General features: G+C 38.5%; 2 pseudogenes; both read left to right on the top strand.

Annotated features, from left to right (window-relative positions):
• The first annotated feature begins 1,278 nt into the window (after nt 1-1,278).
• On the top strand, nt 1,279-7,470 carry LOC122346453 (annotated as a pseudogene).
• A 1,780-nt stretch (nt 7,471-9,250) lies between these two features.
• LOC122346766 lies at nt 9,251-15,653 on the top strand (annotated as a pseudogene).
• The last annotated feature ends 862 nt before the right edge of the window (nt 15,654-16,515 follow it).

Raw genomic sequence — 16,515 nt, 5'->3', positions numbered from 1 at the left:
AACCTACGATTATTTGTTTGAGCAGACTGTTGTTCTGTGTTTTGGGAATTATCCAAAATCTTGGATTACTTGGACTGCACCTGTAAGTGCTTCTTTCCATTCCATGCACTGAAGATAGCGTAAACAATTCTACGAACATTTCAGCAACAAATAAAAAGCGGTTATGAATACTTCTTTCTTCAAACAGAAACCTCTATCCACGCTGCATAGCACAACCCCGAAAGTGGATATTCTCCCGTGGCCTTCCGCAAATTAAGCGTAGGCCAACTAAGCATTTGTGATGAAACGTGATGATGTGTCCTGTGTACCAAATGAAACGAACAGCAACATAGGTATAATAAAGGAATAAAGCGGAGTAGGCACATTAGCTTTGAAGTTTTTAAGGTTGTAACCTATAAGCAGGGAAACTAGAGATCAGACATCACTGTCTGATGTGCAGATGTTTCTTTGAGGGGCTGGCATGAATAATAGATCAGACAACAAAGTGTTCTTCCACGGTGGAGTTTCCCAGCAGGCAGCAACCCTGATTTTATAATCTACCATCTGACTGGGGACGTAGTTATGGCGCCACGATCATTTAAGGTGGTACGCTTGCCTGTTTTTAAACCTTGGGAGTGAATATGATCTGTGAATTGACTTTAAAGAGTGAGCAAAAGCAGATATGTCATAAGGAACTTTTTTTGTTATTGGCCAGAATGAGATTATCACAGAGGATTCCAGTCATTGTCCAAGCACTGACACGTCCACTCTTCTGTCACCAGAGAGAGAGGTCAGCGCTTTCTACAGTGGAGTCAATATTCACACAGAAAAGGCAGCAACTAGACTCTGCTGTAAACATTTTCTCAACTTTTTATATTGTTATTTGTTTTAAGTTAACTTAAGTATGAACATTACCAAAGAGTTAGCGCGTTTAATCTCGCCTAACCTCAAACTCGAAGCTTTTATTTAAAACACAAAAAAATATATATATATATATATATATATATATATATATATATAAATGAAAGTCGGAGAGGAGAGCAAGTTCAGAGCCCCGAGCTCTCGTCTCGCTTCTGGCCCTTTAAAAGTCTCTTTGCGGTGGAGAAACATCTGGTTGTTGAATGAAACCCAGCCATTCATAAAAACAGGAGAGAGAACCGCTCTGATTGGCCGAATCCAACTTCATAATGGCATAGGTAATGTGGGGGCAGCTATTGGTCAGTTGCTTGAATGACGTGAGGAAGCGACCAATGAGCGTGAGCTGCAATGTTAAGCCGACGCTCTCGGAAAAGCAGGCGATCCCATTGAGAAAATTTCAGTCGCGTCAAGCTGAGGACAGCGCGAGACCCGTTTACAGATCGCAAACGCAGAGTGTTTTTCTCTGGGATTTACCAAATCACTCTTTTTTTTACACAAGCAGAGGATTTAATCACCGCTGGGTGAGTATTTTCTGCAGGATGCTCTAGTTTTTTTTGTTGTTTAATTGTACGCCGACGCAAGTTTCACATTTTGCTTGAATTTTCGCAAACTTGTTTTTACTCCAAACGCCGCGTTTAGTTTTGCTGGGTCGCACACGCCATTTTCTTTGTGCGCATATTTGGCAACCATTTCCCGCTGTTTGTTTTCTCGTTACTTTTTCTGAACTCGGCAGCGATCGCAGTCTGACTTCTGCAAAATTCATACGCGGTTTTGATGAAGTGCCTCTCGCGCGTTTGGTGTTTTTATGAATGGAGCGACTGAGGTTTTTCGGGGTCGCGCGCACGGAGGATCAAATTTCACTTCATTGAGAAAAACAAGCGGCGGAGGGAAGAGCGGAGGAGGGGAGCGCGCGACGATAATGGGCGCTGGGGGAGGAGGAGGAGGAGGATTGAACTTCTTGAACTCTTTCCTATACCTGTTAACTCGCGGTTGTAATGCTATAATCTCGATTTACTTATTTAACGGCTATAGTTTCCGATGGCAGCCTTTATTATCGCCAATAAAATCTTTAAAAGCACAAACTCCCCGTTTTCCAGTACGAAATGTGCAGACGCACGTTCCTCCTTGTTTTATAAAGCTCTGATAAGCGTCAGGAAGCAATAATGTTAAGCGATGGATGTTTAATTAGTTCTCGGTCCGGAGAGGTTAGGCGGTGTTGGCTGTGAGGTGTTTTCTCGGCCTGACGGCTGTAATGCGGTTTTATGGCCTGAACACTTGCGTCAGGGAAAATAAACACACGTGTGTGATGAAGCATGATGGATAGCTCGGGCTTCGTTACTTTATTCCTTAATTTCCAACGTTTAAATCCGAACCTCATTCGTTTCCAAGAGAAGACGCCGTTTAATATACATGCTGCGTTTTGTTTTCTAAATTATTAATTTAATTTAGACTCGGAGAGTAGTCTCATGGGCAACAGATGGCACTGTATGGTTATGTAAGGACCCCCATCTGTACCGTGAGCCTTAAATGGTTCGTGTGAGCGAGTGGAAGTGGTCTGCACTAATGCAGCACACTTCATCTGAGATGAGAGTGAGTGTTACACAAACAAACAGGCTAGCTGAAGCTTTCACAGATCAAAGGGACAGTTGGTCCTGGACTGTCAGGACCCTGGACGTTCACTGACAGCTGCATCAGATCCTGACAGAGCGCGTTGTGTGTCTTTCTCTAAGTGCCACTTTTCTCGGCTCTTCTTCCGACAGGCGACGATAACACCCCCCTCTCTCCCCGTTTATTCCCGTTTTCCCTCCTGCTGCAGCCCCTTAGGCCGCAGTGAGAAGCAAGCGACATGGACGGGTTTTACGACCAGCAGGTCCCTTTCTTGGTGCCCCCCAATGTAAGTCTCCGCTTCGACTCATCATCGGGCCTCGTTTTCTTCTTCTGTGATTTTTGTAATTCGCACGTTTTACAAAATATCAATCCAAATTGATATCTCCCTTTCGAACTTTCATTATTTGACACTCTTTTTTTTCATACAGAAGTCTCGCATGCAGGAACCGTCTTGCAAGCCGTTTAATGACCGAAAAAGGAAGTTTGTTGACACCGGGTTGGCGCAGGATACAGAGGGTAAACAAATGAACATGCAATCAATCCACCCAGATCCCTCTAAAGCACATCATTTAACCCAGGCCCAAACAAATCAGCCTGTTTATTCACAAATCAATCTTTGTGTCCCGCAGAGCTCTTTCAAGATCTCAGCCAGCTACAAGAGATTTGGATAGCAGAAGGTAAGGCAACAGGTTAAGCTCATGGTTACGTTTCATAACTGCTGTTAAAACTCAACTTGGTTGGCAATGCATCATGCAGTCGTTGATCTCCGGAGACATTACGGCACATATAAATATACAAATTATTTATATTCGCTTTTAAATGTTTCATTTATTTTTATAAATAATTCAATTTTTGTTTTCCCTCTCCATGTGCAGCCCAGGTACCCGATGACGAACAGTTTGTTCCAGATTTCCAGTCGGATAACTGTGAGTGCTCTTTGGATATTCATGCTGAATAACCTATAGAACCTGCCTTTATGAATTATAGAAACCGTCTTTAAATTAGAGCAGCAATTCTGGCACCTTCCTCCTTGAAGCGAAGAAAACCAGTTGAATGAATCTCAAAACACTGCATTCCAAATGTTTCTGTGCCAAACCCGACTCCTAAGCATGGGTTTAAGATGTTTCTATGGTGTGTGTGTGTGTGTGTGTGTGTGTGTGTGTGTGTGTGTGCGCGCGCACATGTGAGGCCCAGGCTGCCGCTGCGGTGCTGTAACTCATGGCAGCCTCCAGCTTGGTGACATTTTAATGGGGCTGGATCCTCGGCGCGCACACACTCTGGTTATTATGTGCTGGTGAACAGTGCTCTGGCTGTTTCCCTTGTTAGTTTTTCTTCCCATTTGGCTCTGAATAAGTCCGATTGTGTGCATTTTCTATGGTGTCAATGGTGTTTATTGTAGAAGGTGAATGCACATGGATGTGTTTGCATAAAAATTGTGTGTGTGAGAGGGTATGTGTGTGTTTGTCTGGCACAATTCCCCTTATCTGGCATCATGCCTGTAGCTCTCACAGGCCTCTCTTTCACCACAGCTGGGCAGTGGGGCCCTTTTTCCATAAGGGTCACGTGATAGTCTGCAGTTCTAACTCGCAGCCTCCTTTCTAGAGGAAAAGTCTTTTTTCCCTTTCCCCTCCTCCTTTAAAACGGAGTAGTTGTAGTAGTACAGTACTACATATTCATCAAAAATCTGAGACCAAATGATGATAGGTTATACTACCGGTCAAAAGTTGAAATAATTGATTTTTAAAATGTACCCAAAGCTGCACTTCTTTCTTTGTTTGTCTGTTTTAAATTAAATTTTTTTAAACAATAAAATGTAATAAATATTAAAACACGAAATAACTATTGCATTGGATACATTTATTTTTAGCAGCCATTACTGCAGTTTGTCACATGATCCTTTATAAATTATTCTAATATCCTAATTTGGTGCTCAACATTTTTTTTAATTGACATTTATCAATGTTATAAATGGTTTCCATAAATATATTAAGCAGTGAAACTAGAAATGAGAAAAAAAGAAATTAAAATATAAAGTATTTTATTCGGAAAATTAAATTTTAAATAATACAATATTATTTCAAATAAATGCAGAATCTGCATTTATTTATATGCTGAATAATGCATTAATGGTTGTAATGTTAATATAAATGGTTGAGCACTGAATAAAAATTATAATAATAATAAAGCACAGAGTCACTATATTAAAATTATTTCTGAATGTTATACCTACACGTAACTTGCTGCTAAATGACAGAAAAGAAATAAATGACATTTTACAGTATATTAAAGCAGAAAACGGTTCTTTTAAATTAACATTTCAAAATATTACCGTTTTTACTGTCTATCAAATAAATACATCCTCAGTGATCATAAGAGACTTCATAAAAATCTTGATTATTGTAAACTTTTGCCTAGTAGTAGCATTGTTAAAGAACTGTGTTTTTGTTAGTATTTGTGAGACTTTGAAATTTAACATTTTTTCTTTTTTTTCTTTCTAGTGATGTTCCATGGACCCCCTCAAACTAAAGTAAAGCGGGAACTGAGCCCAAGCAGAGAGTTTTCCCCATGTGGACAAGAGCAGAGACTGTCTCCATATGGAGAAAAGTGCCTATATAACTACAGGTATATATTTCCTATCCTTCCCTTCTGCTCATTTCACTCGCTCCTTCTCGCCGCATCATATTTATTCCTTTCTGTCATTCCATTTTAGTGCCTTCGACAGGAAGCCATTTGCTTTTAACAAGCCACTCACTCCTCCTTCTACTCCGGCATCACCCTTTGGCTCCTCCAGCAGAACGGCAACACACCGGTGCAAAAAGAGTGATGCCACCAGCCCAGACTCAGACACAAGGCCCACCGCTATTACTTGGTCCCAACCAGAGCTCCACACCTCCGCATCAGAGAGCACAGACTCCACTGCACAGTCAGAGCCCACCTTTTGCTGTGCCCTGCCCACCTGTCAATCACTCGGATGCCTCCTACCACACGGACCACAGGTATGCACGTATGACCAGTTTTGATTCCGGCGCTTCATATTCACTTTTTTGGGTCACCGTGAACATTTTCTAACCTCATTTCTATCTTTAACTCCTTGTTGAGCTGCTCGTGCCTGTTAAAAGTGCTGTAATCGGCTCAGGTTGAGCCTTTCATTGGTGTCCTCTTGTTAAAGATGCCACACTGACCTGGAAAACTGTTTTATATTTATCACATTCAGGTCTCAGGTTTAACTCGTGGAAAAAGAGCCTTAACACGGACTTATCCCTTTGACACTAATGATCTTATTTGCCCTTGGTGTTGTGAATAATGCCATCTCACGTAATCTTTTGCTTTTCTCTTTCGCTAGGTTCCATCGGCAGCTTTCTGAGCCCTGTCTGCCTTTCCCACAGTCCGATGGCCGCTGTCAGACACCTTACCCCCCGCAGACCCGTGGCCATTTTCCCAGACACGGTCGCCCCCTTATCAGCGCCAGATGTCAGAGCCATTGGTGCCAATGCCTCCTCAGGGATTCAAAAAGGAAATGGTGGATCCCTGCTACAATGAGCAGGGTTTGCAAAACATGGCACCTCCTCGTGCACCGTTGTTCCACCAAATGTCAATCAAACAGGAGCCCAGAGACTTGGCTATGACTCAGGTAGGAGTAAATCTGTTACTGTACATTGGCGCAGGGTCTTGACGTTTAATGCGGGGCATCTGATCTGATAGACACACAATTTCAAACTTCTTTATATATTTATATTTTTTACTTTTTTATCTTTTACTTTCAAACTTTGTGTAGTTTTTAAAACTTTTTAATGGGGTTTCATAATTAAAAAAAAATCTAAAATTGAACTAAAACATATGATATTGTATTATTTAATGTAATTATTTTTGTCTGACCGTATCATTTCCTCTATTTTCTTGCAGAAGTACAGAACTGCCAGTCATCCTTTGGCAAATCTGCAAACTTTTATGGCGCCAATAGTGAAGGTAAGACATCTATCAGTTTAGTTTCATCCACCCCTACTTTCTCGAGGTGCAGATGATTTATTAATAAACTGTTTTTAATTCGTATTATATAAACATCCATATTAAATTCGCCTTTTTTCCCCCCCTTGGCTGCGATTGCAGGTTTTGGGTATGACGGAGAATCCCACCTGTATTATGACGATGCGTGTGTAGTGCCAGACCGCCTGGAAGGAAAGCTGAAGCAGGAGGGTGGAGTTTTCCGGGAGGGCCCTCCCTATCAACGACGGGGGTCTCTACAGCTCTGGCAGTTCCTGGTCACTCTGCTGGATGACCCGTCCAACAGCCACTTCATTGCTTGGACTGGCCGTGGGCTGGAGTTTAAACTTATCGAACCAGAGGAGGTCAGTGTGTTTAGAAAAAAACAAATGGCTTTATAGACCATCTCTTTAGCCAACAAGCAGTATTAACGAACCTGTTTTCAAAAGGTTGCTCGCCGATGGGGCATCCAGAAGAACAGGCCTGCAATGAATTATGACAAACTGAGCCGCTCCCTGCGCTACTACTATGAGAAGGGCATCATGCAGAAGGTAAAGGCACGTTCCCGTTCCAATGTCATTTTTCTCTTTCTTTCTTTACCGCAGTTCCCTCATTATCCGTAGTAAGTCAGATCCACCCCATTAAAAAAAAACATATCAGCTTTTCTCATAAGTGTTTTTCTAAGTCGTGTCTCTTTGTTTTGCTGATATGCAGGTTGCTGGAGAGCGGTACGTGTATAAGTTCGTGTGTGATCCTGATGCGCTCTTCTCCATGGCGTTCCCTGATAACCAGAGGCCCAGTCTGAAAGCAGACCCGGACGGCCTGCAGGTTCCCGAGGACGACACTGTTCCGCTCTCACATTTTGACGAGAACAACAGTGTCCCATATCCAGGTGATGCCAGGGACCAGTGCTTGGTGGGCTCGTCCTTCCCTGAAAATTACACTTTCTGAACCGTTTCACCACCGATGGGGCAGACCAGAAGAACTCTAAAATCCTCGCACTCCAAATGCAGCTTATGTCAAACTGTAATCGCTCAAATGAGAATGTGTAGCGCCTGCTGACAAGTCTCTAGACTTTCTTGCCACACTTTTGTTTTTGTTTGTTCGTTACTACACAGGTTCCATGATGGAAGTTTTTTTTATTACAAACAAAAGAAAGAAAAAAACTAAAAGGGACACAACAGTATTTTCCAGTGTAACCTATATATATATATATATATATATATATATATATATATATATATATATATATATATATATATATATCTATATATATCTCATAGGTTATACATATCATATATAAATATAAAAATAAGTGTATATTTTAAAATATGGCTTTTGTGCACTGCTTTCTTTGTGTATCAGGCCTGGTGTCTTTTTTTTTTTTTTTTTTTTTTTTTTTTTTCCTCAAAGCTCTGCTTTAGTGAGATTTGTAATAACTTCTGACGGTGCATAATGATGCACTATTCTGTCATTTATCAGAGTGTATATAGCTTTGATTATAATCTGGAAAAATGCACAATTTTTTTTCTCCAGCTAGCCAAGTAAAATGCTTTATAACTGTTGAGAAATCATTTCAATTGCTTTTGTAATTTTTATGGATATGGGGCTGGGTAGATTTGGCAAAAAAATAGGGTAAAGGAATTGAAAAGTGAAATCTATGTATATTATGAATATATTTTTGCAAAAGCTGAATTGAATTGCATTGTATAAGCTGTACAACAGACTTTTATCTCTTTTAATCTGTTCTTTTGGTATAGTGGTGTGTGTGAAATTGCAAACCAGCTCTTGATGTGGGGGAAAAAAATCAAGGCTGAAATGCCAGATCCAGGATCAGTGATGGCAGGCAACCTTTAACAGTTTACCAAAGGATTATAGCAAGCTGTCTGATCTCTGCTCAGTAGTAAACAAGCATGGCAAGATGCTCTTTCCACCTTCACTGTCATCCTTATTTGTCTGTACTGGGTACAACAGACCCCTAGTTCTGTTTCACTGTGGATAAAACGGTTGTCTCATTTGTCTTTTGAAGACAATTTCTTTCATTAAGGATTTTCAAGTACAGTTTTGGTGTACAATTACAGATCTGTATTTTCTAAACTATAAGGTACAGGATAAATAAACATCCATAAACCGATATGGTGGATCTTGCATTTTTTTTCCCCCCTGTGTGTTTCATTTTAATAATCTAACTTGAACAAGGTAAAATTTCTCTTAATCTATTCTTATGAAGAAACTCATCTATATATTTTTATATTATATTTTATATTTTTGGGTTAATTTGTTGTGTTTAGAACAGTGTTGCCAAGTCCGTGGATACTTTAACACTGTTGCCAACTTTAAGTGACCCCCTTCAAAACGTGACTGGGCTAGTTTTGTTGTGAACACCTGGCAACCCTGAAATTCTGAAGTTCTGAAATTCTTTTTTTTTTTTCTGTAACCATTTACAATGTCTGCAAATTTGAATATGATGGCCTAGTGTTATAAAATGTGTGCAGCCTGTTTCAGCCTTTACGCTTTGACTATTCAGTAATCGTGGCACATTAAGGAATCTCATTTACTGTGATCTTTCCCGGAGCCTCTCGGTTTGACCGCTAAAACTGTAACCCAGCAAAGCCTGTGTAACGAGGCGATGCAAAGTAACAGGGCATTGCATAACCAAGTGACGCTCAGTCTCTTTCTTCTCTGCTCTCGTCTTTAGCAGGGTTAGTCTTAATCCTGCTGGTGACCTTGTTTCATGAAGCCAAGGAGCTAAAAAGTTATAAAGATGTCATACAGTCTGATCATCGTAAAGGAACTTTTGAGAAATAAAGATTACAATTTGGTGCAAGACTTCAGCAAAAGTACACACACACACCTAAAAAGCATAATTCTGCTTTAGGGACCGAGTCATATCATATTTACTATTATACAACGGTTCCACTTCTCAAATAACTTGCCTGACCAAGTGGCAGTCTAAGAATGATTACATGTAGTATAACAGGATGTTTCAGTATTTGTATCAATCAGTTCATCTGTGTTCATACCATTCCAAAACACAGTTTGTGAACAGGGCTCATCACTTTCTATCAATTACTTGTCTATAGAGTTGTTGTATAACAGCAATATGACAGACACAATTGTGCTTAATATCAGATGTGATTTTCTGTGGCACAGGCTGCAGCCCTGCAGATATTCAGCACCATCACACTCCTGCTCATGTGATATTGCTTACATAAATTAACAGCTTTAACAGTGTGTTGGTGTGAACTGAACATAAGGCTTCTAAAAAATATATATATATATATATATATATATATATATATATATATATATATATATATATATATATATATATATATATATATATATATATGTATGTATATATATATATATATATATATATGTATATATACATAAATATATGCACAAATAAATATTTTTTTTTCCAAAGTAAAGAACCTTTTGTGCAATGTAAAAATTCCATCTATGCTAAACGTTCTTGATGGAATCGCAGAAGCCAATGAACATTCTTTATTTTTTTTTTTTAAAGTTAAGTCATGGCGTCTAAAACTTACTTAAAAAACATCCTGAATGGAAGGAAGCGGCACAGCCCAAAACTTGCCTTGAAAGAGCTGCTGCCTACTTTTAGCGCATTAGCGCCGACTGCTGGTGTTTAACGTAAATGACAGCTCGGTGTTATATAAGCACGTACGTCAACTAATGCGAAATTTTGCGTCAACGGGTGGAGTAACTCTATTAGATTAATTACCAGGAACTCCGTCTGCGATCATTTTGGCCGTAAATACTATTTTAACCACGAGACAACGAGTTTAATGAGTTAAAAATGCAAGCACAATATCACTGGGCGCTAAGGTTATCAAACAAATGGCCAGAGGACTTCCGGTTATCCGTACGCTTGGTTTTGTTTTAGAGCTAGCTCGACCAAAACGCGCTCTCCATATGAAATCTCGACATTTTTATGACGTCAGATGAAACTTCTGCGATCAAAGTCTGCTTGTCACCCAATCGCTGTCACTCACCCGTCCTGCCCTAATGACGTCGAACAATCACTTCCGGTTACAAGCAGTAGCGTAAAGTACGGAAGAGATTGCATAAAACTTTCCGTTAAGATTCATTTTTAGGTCGCTTTTATTCATAAAGCATGGCGTATCAGGATATAACAATGTAAGTGTCTTTCATGTATTTTTTTAATTGCAGTTTGTAAAACGTAAAAGAAGCTGATAATTAGCTTAAGAGAGACGAGATCTCGGTTGAGAATTTTATATGGCACGCCACAAATAGTTGAATCAAATAAATGACATTTTCTTTTTCATATGAATTAGGCATAATCTGTAACACACGGCAAATCATTTGGTAAACAGGGCCGGTGCAGGGATTTTAGTGAATTTTATTATTATTATTATTTTACTAATGATAAAGGGCAACATTTGCCCACTTAAATTGGCTTTCAAGGGCATTTTTATCTTTATAATGTCAAAATAAATAAATATAAATCCTGAGCTTTTATTTTTACCCTATTGGTTTTTACACCTTTTAAGTATAGACTTAAAAATGTGTTTGATTAATGCATAGAACAAGTCTCAATGTATTAATATAGTAAATAAATCAAGTGAAATAAATTCACTAACTGAAAACTCTAGTTATCTACTATGTTAGAAAAAAAGCGCAAAATGTGGCAAAATTTTACACACACACACACACACACACACACACACACACATATATATATATATATATATATATATATATATATATATATATATATATATATATATATATATATATAATTATTATTATTATTATTTATATTGACAAGCTTTACCCTTAAAAGAACAACGCTGTACCTTATCTATCACTAAAAGGTAAATATGAACCCTTAATACCTTTATGGGTATTAAGTAACCTACAAAGATATTGATGATACTGCCCCAGTGACAGGCTGCTGTAGCTCAAAAGATTTCATTAATTCACATTTCTTAGTCTTATTTGTCAAAAAAGGCTAGATTTTAGTCAAATACTGGTAGCAGAACAAAATTAACAATATACCAAGTAATTCTGTTCAATACTATTTTTTTGTAAGCTCACTAGCATTTTAAACAAATGTACGGTCCCCATTCTAACATGTTACTTTTTAATATCACAGTGTTCATAGTAATGTAATCTCTGTTCACTAGTCACATTTTAAATAGTGGCTTTCATTGGCATTTTCTGCTTCTGCTTTTGGCTCTGCGTTATCCCACATATCTGACTTAGTACAAATGTATGTTAATGTGGACAAAAAATTAATATACACGACTGCAATGTCTTTACTTATATAATTCTATTAAATTCTTATAAATGACACTTATATATGCATCAACCTCTGAAATATATAAACATGTAGGCGGGAGTTTATGTAGGCCACATAGTGATTGGCCTGCCTGTATTCTTGGTATCAGTATAATTAGGTAATTGTGAGTTATGGAGCAATTCCAAGTGGAATCATATATACGTTTATACAGTATGTAGCAATTACATTACTCAGAATTCAGCGTTCTCTGAACAGAAACTAAAGGTTGATTTGGATTGCACTTTTTATTCTAGTTGTAAATAAGACTATAGTCAAGGTACGGATCTTTTGAATTTGAATGACAGTCCTTGTACTAAAAAATATTAATATTCAGCAGAAATTTTTAGTTTTCATCTTTGTTTTTTAATTCTCTGTTTTTATTTGGATTAACTTGGGTATTTTAGTATATGCAGTTATCAGTGTGATGTGTGAACAGAGTTTAAACTATAAATCCAGTATTGTAATATTCATTGTACTTTGTTACCTTTTATATAAAACAGATGTGTAAGTTTCATAAATAAAATTCAGTGAATGTTGATTTTCTTTTTCTTTTTCTTTTTTTTTGTGACACGTCCAAGTGCTCTTCTTCTTTGCTACTGGTTATAGCACAAAATAAACATGATTGAAAATAAACAGTATCACTCAAAAGATATATATATGTATGTATAATCAATCAGTTTTAAGTGCAGAAAGTCGTTAGTAAAATAATGCAATGTTACATTTATCCCTTTAATGTATGTTTAAATAAATAAAAATAGCATGTTTTTTTATTGCAGCGTTTAATGTTCTTATTTAAAGAGAGTTATAATTGTATCATTAAAGTATTAAAGTTAATATAGACTGCCATATGTGAATATATATATACATATACATACATACATACATACATGAATACATACACACATATGAATATGTCTCTCTTTCTTGCAGTTTGGTGGTCCTCCGATGCCAGGAGTTCCTGCTCAAGGGATGGCAATGCCAGGGTTCCTGCTGCAGGCGGTTACCCAACACAGCAATACGGGGTTACCGGGGCCTTTCCTGCTCCTCCGGCCCAGGACCCAATGTGGAGCTATTTCACAGCAATAGCTGGTCAGGTAGGAGCAGCCTGTGTCGATGTAGATACAGCCTAATGCAGGGTTCCTCAAATCTTGTCCTGGAGCGCAATGCACTGTTTAGCTCCAACCTAATAAAACTCCCCTACCTGTGACTTTCTAATGATCACGAACACGCTGATTTGCATACTCAGGTGTGTTTGATTAGGGTTAAAGCTAAACAGTGCAGGAAAGTGGATCTGGTGGGCTACATCTGCCCTAATGTCTTTTCTGTCCCCTCATATTATTTTTCATAATTTTTATATCAGGATGGAGAAGTTGATGCCGAAGAACTTCAAAGGTGCCTCACGCAGACTGGAATAAGTGGCAATTACACTCGTAAGTACAGAGAGAGTAAAAATAGAAATTGCGTTTCCAAATAGAGTGAGTGTATCATCTGATAACAGTTAATTTTGATAGCTCACGTTAGACATTCTTTTAACTACAACTACCTGTCATTATAGGATTAGTAAACTGTCTTCTTACTTTGCTTTGCACTTTACTTTGATGGTCAATTGACATTACACAGACTTTGCGAGAACTTATTGTACTTCAGGGGTGAGGAATGTTGATCCTGGAGGACCACTCTCCTGCAGAGTTTAGCTCCAAACCTGAAAAACTCTGAGGAAAAAAAAAATACCTAACTGCATCCTGAAGACCTTAGAACCCATCACTGGTAATTACCACAAGATGCACTCCGTGTGCTAGTCACGTCCTCCTTGCTCTGATGTCATGGTGACATGTGCCCAAAACTCTCAAACATTGAGCTTTCGAGAGCAGAGGCTCCCCACCGACTGCGCTGAGCAAAAGCATGATGGGAAACGACTGGCTGGCTGCGTAATTCTCATCGGTTCAGACAACCGCTGCGTTCTCATCTAAAACGTTTTTTTAAAACTCATCTGATTTCAAGCAATGCGTTTAAATTATGCATGAATGTTTCCAAACGCTATGACGGGGCGATCTCCGTGAGCTTGTATCAAAGTGGAAATGGGTGATAAATCTGCATTTCATATGGAATTGAAATAACAAGCGCTTTAAATGTTGTTTATCATATTTTTACTTATCATTAATTCTATCACGTTCATCGGCACCTTATTTGAGTCCTCCGCTCACTGCTGCCGCCTACTCGGCTACATTTCAGACGAGGCTAGGCTCATCTCATACAAGCCTCTTGATTCAGGTGTGTTTGGTTTGGAATGGAGGGACACTGGCCCTCCAGGATCAACGTTCCCTGCCCTTGTTGTGTTTAGTGTTAGTAGAGTAAATCAACCTGCTCTTGCAAAGTTACTTAAGCCTAATAGTGCACTAAAACTCTTTTGAGAGTTAGGTGTCTATACCGATCATTTCATTGCTTTTTTTTTTCCCCCCAGCCTTCAGTTTGGAAACCTGCAGGATTATGATTTCCATGCTGGATGTATCCTTCGCGGAAACACAAAACCGATCGGGCGCTGTTCTTATCTCGCCAACTTGAGTTGAAATTTTGCTAGTCCCAGTAACCCATTAGATTCTATGCTGCGGTTTAGTTTCTTTAACCACGTGTGTGCAGAGAGATTACACAGGGAAGATGGGTTTCAATGAGTTTAAAGAACTCTTTATGGTGCTAAACGGCTGGAAGCAGAACTTCGTTATGGTGGACAGGGACTGCAGTGGAACGGTGGAACCTCATGAGATGTCCCAGTGCATTGCTAACATGGGTGAGTGGTACCTTTTTAATTCCTGTCGACTGAGAGGAAACCGTACCTAGTTCTCAGGGCAAAATACATCTCAAAGCATAATAGGTCACTCATTTAGCGTTTTAAGATCGAATCAAACGGAAAACTAGATTATTCTAGAAGGGATCTCTTAGCCAACACAGTTGCACCAGAAGGACTGTGTGAATAAGACCGTGATGTAATGGAGTATTTTGTGTCACGATTGCACAGGGTTCCGAATCAGCCCTCAATCTCTGAACGCAATCATCAAACGCTACAGCAGGTCAGGAAAGATCTACTTTGATGACTATGTGGCGTGTTGTGTGAGGCTAAGGGCACTTACAGGTGAGGATTTTGGGAAAAAGGGAGCAATACCTGTCTAAAACTTCTATTAGTACTCAATATTGTGTTTAAATACTAGTTAAAATACTAATACTTTTTTTTTTTTTTTAAATAGACAACTTCAGGAGGAGAGATACAATGCATCAAGGAATGGTGAACTTCCAATATGATGATGTAAGTGATCATTTATCTGATTTGTCACATTTAGTGCCTATTTTTCTGCCTCACTGCCACTTAATTGTTAACGTCAGTGATGGTTTCAACTGGAACAGCTGGCTTACACTGAATAATTGTGGAAGTAAAATTGATTGCTTCATTAAAAACGAATGGGAAACTGTTGTAACTTAACAATATCTTCAACTTCCTCTTGCAGTTCATCTTGTGTACTATGTCTCTCTAATGGACGTTACAGCCAAGTACAGGATGCACTCCAGAAAGAGCACTGAATCACTGAAAGTCCAGAGAAATACACACACACACACACATTTTATAGTTATATAAAATGGGCATTTTGAAATTATTTGTTGATTTGCCAGTATAAAGTGTAGTATGTGAACATAGGAGTAAAACATGCATTTACTCAAAACAGCTTTCAATATTTGTGCCAAAGTAGTTGTTTTTTAACAATCTTTTTCATATTCACTGTTTATAATGTCAGTGTATTAAGTTTAAATGTAATCACACATATTTTGCCAATAAAACAGTGTATCTTGAGTTGTGTGGCATGGTTCATGTAGTAAAAATCATAGCATTGAGGTTAATATAAAAAGCAGTGAAGGTACCCCTTTTGAGATTCAATACATATTCGAATGTTATTTTAAATTATTCTTGTTAAAAATGATACAAATATGCACCAGCAACAGAAAAGTTTGACTTTTCAATTTCAGAAGAATGCATTTAGTATAATAATATAAAACGTAATGGTTCGCTATGTCAGATATAGCGGAAAATAAAATTCAAGTAAGCAACTAAATAAAAAAAGACACATGTACACAGTGATGCTGCTGCATCACTTCACAAACAAGTTTTATTACTTATCACAAGATACAAAATCTTTTTTTTTTATATATAATAGATATATATATATTTTTACCGACTTGCAAGAGGAATAGAACATTGAAGCTGACCATAATAACCAGAAGAGAGAGAAGTAGAAAGATATTTCAACCAACGAGGAAGGAAAGGAATCTCTTTGTCTGGCTTCACAATAATTGCCACAGCGGCGCGTTCTCCAGAGTCTGATCTGAAATTGAACACATCCGCCACTTTAAATTCTTGCTGTCACGTCAGCATTTGACTTGGAGTTCTCCTAAAGCGAAGTGTGATGGATTTGTCACTGAAATTAAGAAATGTGGAGTCATTGGGCTTAACAGTGGAGACATGTATAGGCTCAATGCGATGCGTTTTTCCCCCCACATTATGTTCTACATGTGCAGGCAGTTGTCATAATTCTGTGCAACAGATTAAAACCGTAAAATGGAAACAAAAAGACATTCAAGGGGCAGAGGATGATTCGAATTCTGAGGGCACGCATTCCATGCAAGCCTGCACTTGACCGAGGCTCTCGTCGAGCGTG

This window comes from Puntigrus tetrazona, chromosome 6, assembly GCF_018831695.1.
Source record: "Puntigrus tetrazona isolate hp1 chromosome 6, ASM1883169v1, whole genome shotgun sequence".
Taxonomy (NCBI): domain Eukaryota; kingdom Metazoa; phylum Chordata; class Actinopteri; order Cypriniformes; family Cyprinidae; genus Puntigrus; species Puntigrus tetrazona.
Note: the sequence above shows the minus strand (reverse complement) of the source record. Positions and strands in the feature narration are given on the sequence as shown.